The 7,788-nt window shown below is 33.7% G+C and overlaps 1 protein-coding gene across 2 annotated transcripts in view; it reads right to left on the minus strand.

Annotated features, from left to right (window-relative positions):
* Positions 1–6,626, minus strand: part of LOC136041236 (DDB1- and CUL4-associated factor 11-like) — a 76,008-nt gene extending 69,382 nt beyond the window's left edge. The window contains exon 1 of one of the 2 annotated variants that reach the window (XM_065725828.1): positions 6,549–6,626. The gene's annotated coding sequence lies outside the window, so the exon portion shown is untranslated. The remainder of the gene's footprint in view (positions 1–6,548) is intronic. The other variant, XM_065725829.1, reaches the window with a different exon arrangement.
* Positions 6,627–7,788: the final 1,162 nt, after the last annotated feature.

The following is a 7,788-nucleotide window of genomic DNA, read 5'->3' on the forward strand; positions in this document are numbered from 1 at the left end:
CAGCTTAAAGTATTAAGTTGAGACTACCAGGACATGAGGAGGGGATGTTGTACTAGACTAAAAGGGAGAATGTGACTATTATTACTGCTTACTATTAATACTACTCCTGCTATCACTAATACTACTCCCATTGCTTTTACTATTGCTTCTGGTAGGCTATAGGGTATACCCTATATCTCATAATAGGGTATAAATTAGAAACTTTCATGAAATGTTTGTTGAAAAAAGGATAATTTTCAGCAAGGTGCAAAATATGTCCCTGTCTCCAAAAGACGTGTGGGGGACCTTTTGGACTGAATCTTTTGAGCTTTTGAACTTTTTAAATCTAGTGAAATTTTGGCCTTAATCACCCATCTTTTGAAAATCATTAATCATTTCCTTAAACTGCATTTTACAAGATCTTTTTGTTCAAAACTATGGCCATACATGTGTTTTTTTTTCAAAACAATTTTGGACTTGATAGACAATAATTCTCCCCATATTCTTGAAAAAGTGAAGTGCTGGAAATAGGGTGATAATCATTAAAATTTGACCTTAATTCAACATTATGATGAGGTTTATCACTTTCTTTTTCCATACATATACATATTGTAGGCCTAATGTTTGATTATATCCTGCATAACAACATCCAAAACATCATCAATATCAACAGAAAGATCACACATAATTTTGGTATGTAGTCAGATGTTATATTAAGTTGTTGTATTGTAACTCATTTCACAGAAAACATGCTACAAGCAAGGAATAAATTGCATATGGGAAGCAGGATTTACAAAAAAAAAAATATGAAAGGGTTTACTTAAAAATAGCTTTTGAATTAAAAATAGGGATGTGACTTGATCACTGAAGACTAGATGATAGAGATTGATCATTGTGGCCTCTAATTACATGCTCCCAGTACCAAGTAAATAAATGGATATTCACTTTCTATCTTAGAACATTAACGGTGGTTTTATTAACAAAAGACCTATTCTTGAGAATATGCTCTAGAATTATGATATTCTGTATTTACAAGAACATTTCCTGAGTAACCACAGCCTTGGTTTACTAGACATTAGTGACAACTCCAACTTTTTTTCAGTTCCAGCTAAGAAAAGTCCTTCTAAAGGCAGAGCTTCTGGTGGTATTGCTATGTATGTAGCATTGAATCTTAATTCAAGTACTTTATTTTCTAGTGACAGTTTTTAGCTGCGTGAGTAGGCGAGTGCATAGTAATAAACATATATTTACCCACAGATTATGGAGATAAAGATTGGGAGAGAGATTTTGTATTGTCATTTAGTAAACTTAGTTCATGTCTTCATGATGTCCTTCAACTGAAAATATCATGTTTCATAATATATGATTTTAATTGTGGTTTAAATTGCACTTTGTTTTCAGCTTCTATCTGTGCTTCTTTACTATACAGAATATGTGGTGATGATACTAAAGTTCAATAGAAATCTGCTAGGTTTGTTTACTTACATTCATTCTTCCACTTGCACATCTAGCCTTAACCATGCTGTGTTGTATAATCTTGACATATTTTGTGTTGACGTATTCTCTAAATTTCAAGTTTCAGACCACCTTCTGACTACTTTTAGTTTTAAATGACAAGCTTCTCTGGTTCAAGTGTTACAGGCTCATATTATTTCCCTGCCACAAGTGGTATGCCCATCACAATTAGAAAAAAATCAACATATCTCAGTACACTGAAACTTATGATAGCATACTTAACAGGATCAGGATTCCATTTCATCTTCTGCTAAAGCCTTCCATTAAAGACATTAATAAAGTCAGATTAACTCTTGAGATCTATCCTCTAGAGATCTGCCATGGAGCTTTGCATGATGAAAAAAAGGCCATTGCTCTTAAAAAAAAAATCTGTATTGGCACCCACATTCCTGGGTGATCACAAAACCTAGTGCTGTCTGAAGCCTGTGACTGGGCTAAGTTCTGGTACAAGTTGTGGAGAGAATGCCTATGCCCCCATCAAGGAATAGTCAATGAATTAAGAAAAGCATCAAAAAATGTTTTGCCACAGAACCTGGCCCTCACCCTCATTGATGTAAATTGCAAACACCTTATTCCAAGAAGGTTGAGAATTCACCTGATCTACTGTGGAAGCTACTACCTTGTAGTATCTCCTCCAATTTGCCAGACCCAAATGACATTCCTCTGTCCAAATGAGCATCCCATTTTTCAAATGAATTCTCTGAGCCTGGTCCTGTTTTAGAGTTGCATTTTTGTGACAAGCTTTACAACTTCATTGATGTATCTCCTGATCTTGATTTTGTTGTTACTTTTGATGCTGTTGTAAAAGCCATATCTCAACTCAAAAGGTAAGCATCTTGTGGGATAGACAAGGTGAGGACTCTACACATCATTGTTCTGGTGCATCATCTCTGCCTTCTCATGCAAATGATATTTGATACAGGTATTGTTCCTTCATTGTTCTGCATTGATGATCTTACTCCAATTCCCAAAAACGAAAATCTGAGTTGCAATGTTCCTCCTTTCATCCCATCACTGTCTCTAATATGCTCTGTAAACTTTTTGAGCTCCTTTTTGTTGATGATCTAAGACTAAAATGCGACATTCCCCCACGCCAGTTCAGTTTTCAGGCTAATATTGGCTGTTCTCATGCTCTTACAACAGTTTTCAGGCTACATTCCCCACATCAGTTCAGTTTTCAGGCTAATATTGGCTGTTCTCATGCTCTTACAGCAGTTTTTACTGCTCTTGTTGATGCAGTTGGCTCTTCATCAATCCCCATACAATTGCTGTTATTCTTGTGCAAGGCCAAACTTATCAAATCCCTTAAATTTGTCTGTCATCCCTGTTACAAAAGGGACTAGACAGGGAGCTATTGCTTCCCCAACCCTGTTCAATAATGGTGTCCTGGATGCTCAGGCAAAATGCCTTCCTTTTTACATTATTAAGGGAATCAACGTGTCTCTTGTTTGTTATGCTGATAGCATCTTGAATCTTAGCCCTACAATACAGTGCACTGAGCAGAACTTCAAAATCCTCAAAGATGAACATGCAAAAATCAGACTGTCTTCCAACTGTGAGAAAACCAAAGTTATTCTTTTCAATTGGCAAATTCACTCTACTTCTTTCCTGAATCTTGATGGTTCTCTTATCAAACCTGCAGACCACATTACATACCTGGGCCTTACAATTGGCTCATCTATCAGCCACACACACCATTTGCAGATATCTCAAGTTGAGTGTAAAATTAGAATTTCTTATGCTGGAATGTAAAAAAATAACTACACTTCAACCATAACCTTCTGCTATCCATCTATAATGCATTTGCCCTTTCCACATATACTTTACTCCTTTCAGATGCTTTACTTGCTTTACATATGCTTTACTCCTTTCTTGAAATTCACAGGTAAAAAGCACCTACAATCAATCCTCCCCAGATTTACTAAGTATCTTTTACATTTGCCTCCTTGGACAAGAAACTATAAAATTATCCATATGTGTAAGCTTGTAGATCCAAATATTAGTACTAATAAATCTTTATCCCATTTTCAAAGAAATTTCCATCACCCATGGTCATCAATTTGTTTGCAATAGTTTCTTTGTATTAATGTAATGTATGTAATGAAGGGTTTTTTATCATATATTTGAATTGTCAATGTTTGTATCTTTTTATTTCCTTTTGTTATCTTTTGTGATTACTCATCTATTGTACATTTTTATGGAAAATAAATGAATAATAATAATAATACTGTGCTCAAATGGCCAGAACAACCTCACCAACAATATCCATAGAATACTTAAATCCTCCAAATTCATCATAGTGACCTCTAGGATAGTCATAGTACTATTTGACTTAGAGTTTTAAAGTGCACTCATATTAAAAAATAAATACAATATGTGATTGCTTTTACCTATAAGGGAAAAAATTCAAGACAATCTATGTCAGTTGGGTACTTAGATATAACAAGATCTAAAACGGATAGCATTGCTCCAACAAGAAATCTAAAGAATCAACTGACTTTGGCCCAAATTCAAATCAGAGCATGTTTTGCTCAACAATAACCAACCTACACCCAGGGCATCAAAGTCATCAAAACAGCCACAATTTTTAATGAAACTGATGGAATATAAGTAAGGTAACAGAGCAAGGCTCTAAGTAAGGCTCTCATCTTTTAAAGTGCTGGCAACACTCTTTGAAAGACTACAATACACAACTACTATACACAGATTTTGGGACTGAATTAAATGTCTCAAGTCCAAACTAACTATCTTATGACCATGACTTTTAAACTCAAAACTAATATTTCAAACCCAGAGATGAAGAATCATAGACATACTCAACTCATTCATAATTATTAATATACATTATATCTTCTTATTTGTGATGCAAAAATGGGCATATGAACTATTAATTATGCTAAAAATAAAACAGAAGATTAAAAAGATTTATAGATAGTTCATTTGATGGATTTGATCATAATAAGTGAATGCATGTGACACACCCAAAAATGGTAGTTTTTCTCTTAATCCTATAAGATAAAAAATAAAAAAAGGGGTTTCATTTTAAGAATACCTTCAAAGGTTCAAAAAGAAGCTTACAAGGGGAACAAAAACCATTTGAAGAAAACCTGTTAGAAGCCAAATAGAGTCCATTTTGGATTGCAGGTGCTTATTTTCAGAAGAATAAGAGACATAATGATTGATGTAGTAGTGAAAGATAATGAATGAATATATCATTTAGGGCTATATCTGGCCCCATTGGGAGTTTAGGGCAAAAATTGTGATGGGGACAACCACTACATTTGGAAAGGTGAGTCAATTAGGGAATCAAAGTGGTATTTCTCTTTTGTTATTATAAAATCTCCTTTGCACATGAATTTTCATCCATAAAACATGTTCTAGCTATCTTAACCTTTCTTCCATTATAGCCCCACAAAATTACTTATATAATTGCTAAAGGTTGCTTTGCTTCACTTTGTAAAGTGAAGGGTGTAGAAGTTTCAATTTGTAAAATGAAGGGTGTAAAGGCTTCACTTTGTGGGGTAAAGTGAAGCAAAGCAGCCTTTAGTGATGATGTATCCTAAGTAAGTATATTATAATGTTTAAAAGTAGTTTTCAGAATTTTATAATCTTTTCTTTAGAAGTGGTCATGCACAGAAACTTTCATCATAGAGATATGGCTCCTCTGAAGGAAGCATTATAAACAAAAACAACACCTAAAAGTGTATACAAAGCTCAAGATTAAATGATAATATTCTTACTTTGTAATATATAGCAAGTTTCAGTTGATTACACTGTCATTTTTCCTTCATTTTCATCTATGCTTTAAGTGATTCTTTTGACAATACTATTTCTTTTGTTTTTATATGACACATGCCTAAAAATCAGATTCAAAAATGATGCTATTCACCTGGTAGAATTGCAAAGTTTGAGAAATATTATAACCTGAATTACCTTAAGTTTAAATGTGATTTAAAAACTAAATTGCACTTGCTAGTGATAAGACAAAACCTTGTATCTGCCCACTTAATGATGATAGTCAAATTTTGTGTCATCTGTAGCATCCCAAGAAGTGTGCCATGCTCTGTTCAGCCAGTCCCTATGAACCAACAACTTGAAAACATCTACTCAGGTAGAGGTCACTAGTCTTTGACTAAGGGAGTTCTATAGACTGACAAGTCTATTGGAGAAGGACTTGTTACTCAGCTTGGTACTTTCTTGTTTCCAGAAAAGCTTTTGAGAATGACCATGAGTTTTCCTAGGATTGTGAAGTTGAAAAGGCCAGGGATGGTATCTTCAGCATTCAGAAGGTTGTATAGTCCTATTGTTATTACAATGCCATATTTGCAACAACATGTATTTAAGGAAATTTGGGATAACCTACAATCAACATCATTTCCAAAATATTTCTAAAGATGCATTGCAAATATATTCATGAAAGTACCTTTTTTTCAAATCTGACAGCTGTATTTTTTATAAAATCATTTTTTTACAAAATGACTTAAAAACATGAGTGAAAATTAAAAAAAAAACATTTTTATGTGACTAATTGAAACTAGGGTAAAGTTGTAGTACAGCAGCTCTCCAACAGGTGATATACTAGCCTAGAACAGAAAGAGATGCATAGTTAGATTGCTAATTTTATGGTTAAAGCCATGTTTGTGATAATCACCCTCACCTGTCTGATGATCCTGTATATAGCCTTGATATTAAAATATACAGGGAGTTAGAAGTAAGATTGGGTGAATTTTGCATAAATGCAATACTAGAAGTTGGTAGCAAAGAGCATAGCCTAAATAAGAGATTTTAATGTGCTACTCTTTTTGTTTTATAACATTCATTTCAGAAAAGCCCTAACCCAACAGTGCATTTTTTACATAATTCCTCCCTATGTATCCCTGATCTGCAACTTTGCCAAAAGGGGTAGGCTACTTACAAAAAGGTAGTGTTGGCTATCAGGTCAAAAAATGATTTGTTAGACACAGCTTAGCCTATTACTTGTAAACAATTAGACTTAACGTTGCCCGGAGATCCTATCAGAGGCCTTGAAAGACACGTAAATATTTTTCTATTACCTTTGATTTTGCTAATTTTTCCAAAAAAATCTCTACTTTATTCTCCTTCATCTATCACCTAACATATCAAATCATTTGGGGTGCGTTTCTTTACTTGTCCGATTATTAATCTGATTAATCCAAGCGTTTCTTTAGACACATATGACGTCAGAGGTTAGTCGGATTATCCCCACAAACGCTCAGAATTACTTGTCCGTGAGCTGGCACTTTATAACCCCCAAATAAAAAGATTATTTGAGGATTGTGACGTCAATGCTACATATTTTTTTAAATGGGTAAACATGTGAAATCGTTAAGTCTAGAGAAAAGACAAGGAAACTGTAAATAATAGAAATAATCTTAGCTTTTCAGTGACCTGTAAGTAATATTATGCATATTCCTTAGTATCTAAAGGGTTTTTGGTGTTCTAGGCCTGTCTTGCATAGGCTAAGCTTCATAAGGAGTCAGAAGAAAAGTTTTTGTGTTATTAAAAAGGTTGATTCTTAGGGAGGCAGCTATCACATTGGTGAGTTAGTCAAATGTTATTATATCAAACAGGCCTAGTTTCTAAACCATCCTATAATTATTAGTTGGAAAAAATTTAGAATGATTAGGCCAATACCTATAGCCTTTTATATAGTCTATATTTGTTGAGATTGCTATTTAAACTGGATTTTTAAGATACAGTAGGGGTAAAATTTTACTTTAGCTACTTTTGGCTATCTTTGAAAGAGGTTAGGCTAGGAAAATGAAACTTTCAGGTATGTGTCTACAGGCTAAAGTATGTCCCAGGAAGGTATTTTGAAGTACCTACTTCTACTTCTTTTCCCTCTAAAGGGTCCTGAAATTTTTGGGTGCCTTATTTTTTGGTTATCAGTTTCTTTTTCTCTGACCTTAGTTCTTAATTATTCTGGCCTTAGACAACTCCTGTTGATTGAGCAGAACTTTAAGCCATAACACTGTTTTTTTCTAATTCTAGAAATAATCTTTTATGCCACCTCATTATAGGTTAAATATATGGCTTATATTATTTATTCTCCATGAATTTTTGTTTTATTTGATTTCATTGATGTCAGTTGCTTTCTGTTAAAAATACATTTATTTTTTTACATCAAGCTTCTTCTTTTGTGAAAAAATTTGAACTGTTTTTCTTTTTATATATTGTATAAAATGTAAAGGAATACCTGGCCCTTCATTTCACAGATTCAACTGAGAGTATTTGAGGCATCTTACATCAAAATTCATTTGACACATTTTAATG

The sequence above is a fragment of the Artemia franciscana genome, unplaced genomic scaffold (assembly GCF_032884065.1).
Source record: "Artemia franciscana unplaced genomic scaffold, ASM3288406v1 PGA_scaffold_1180, whole genome shotgun sequence".
NCBI lineage: Eukaryota > Metazoa > Arthropoda > Branchiopoda > Anostraca > Artemiidae > Artemia > Artemia franciscana.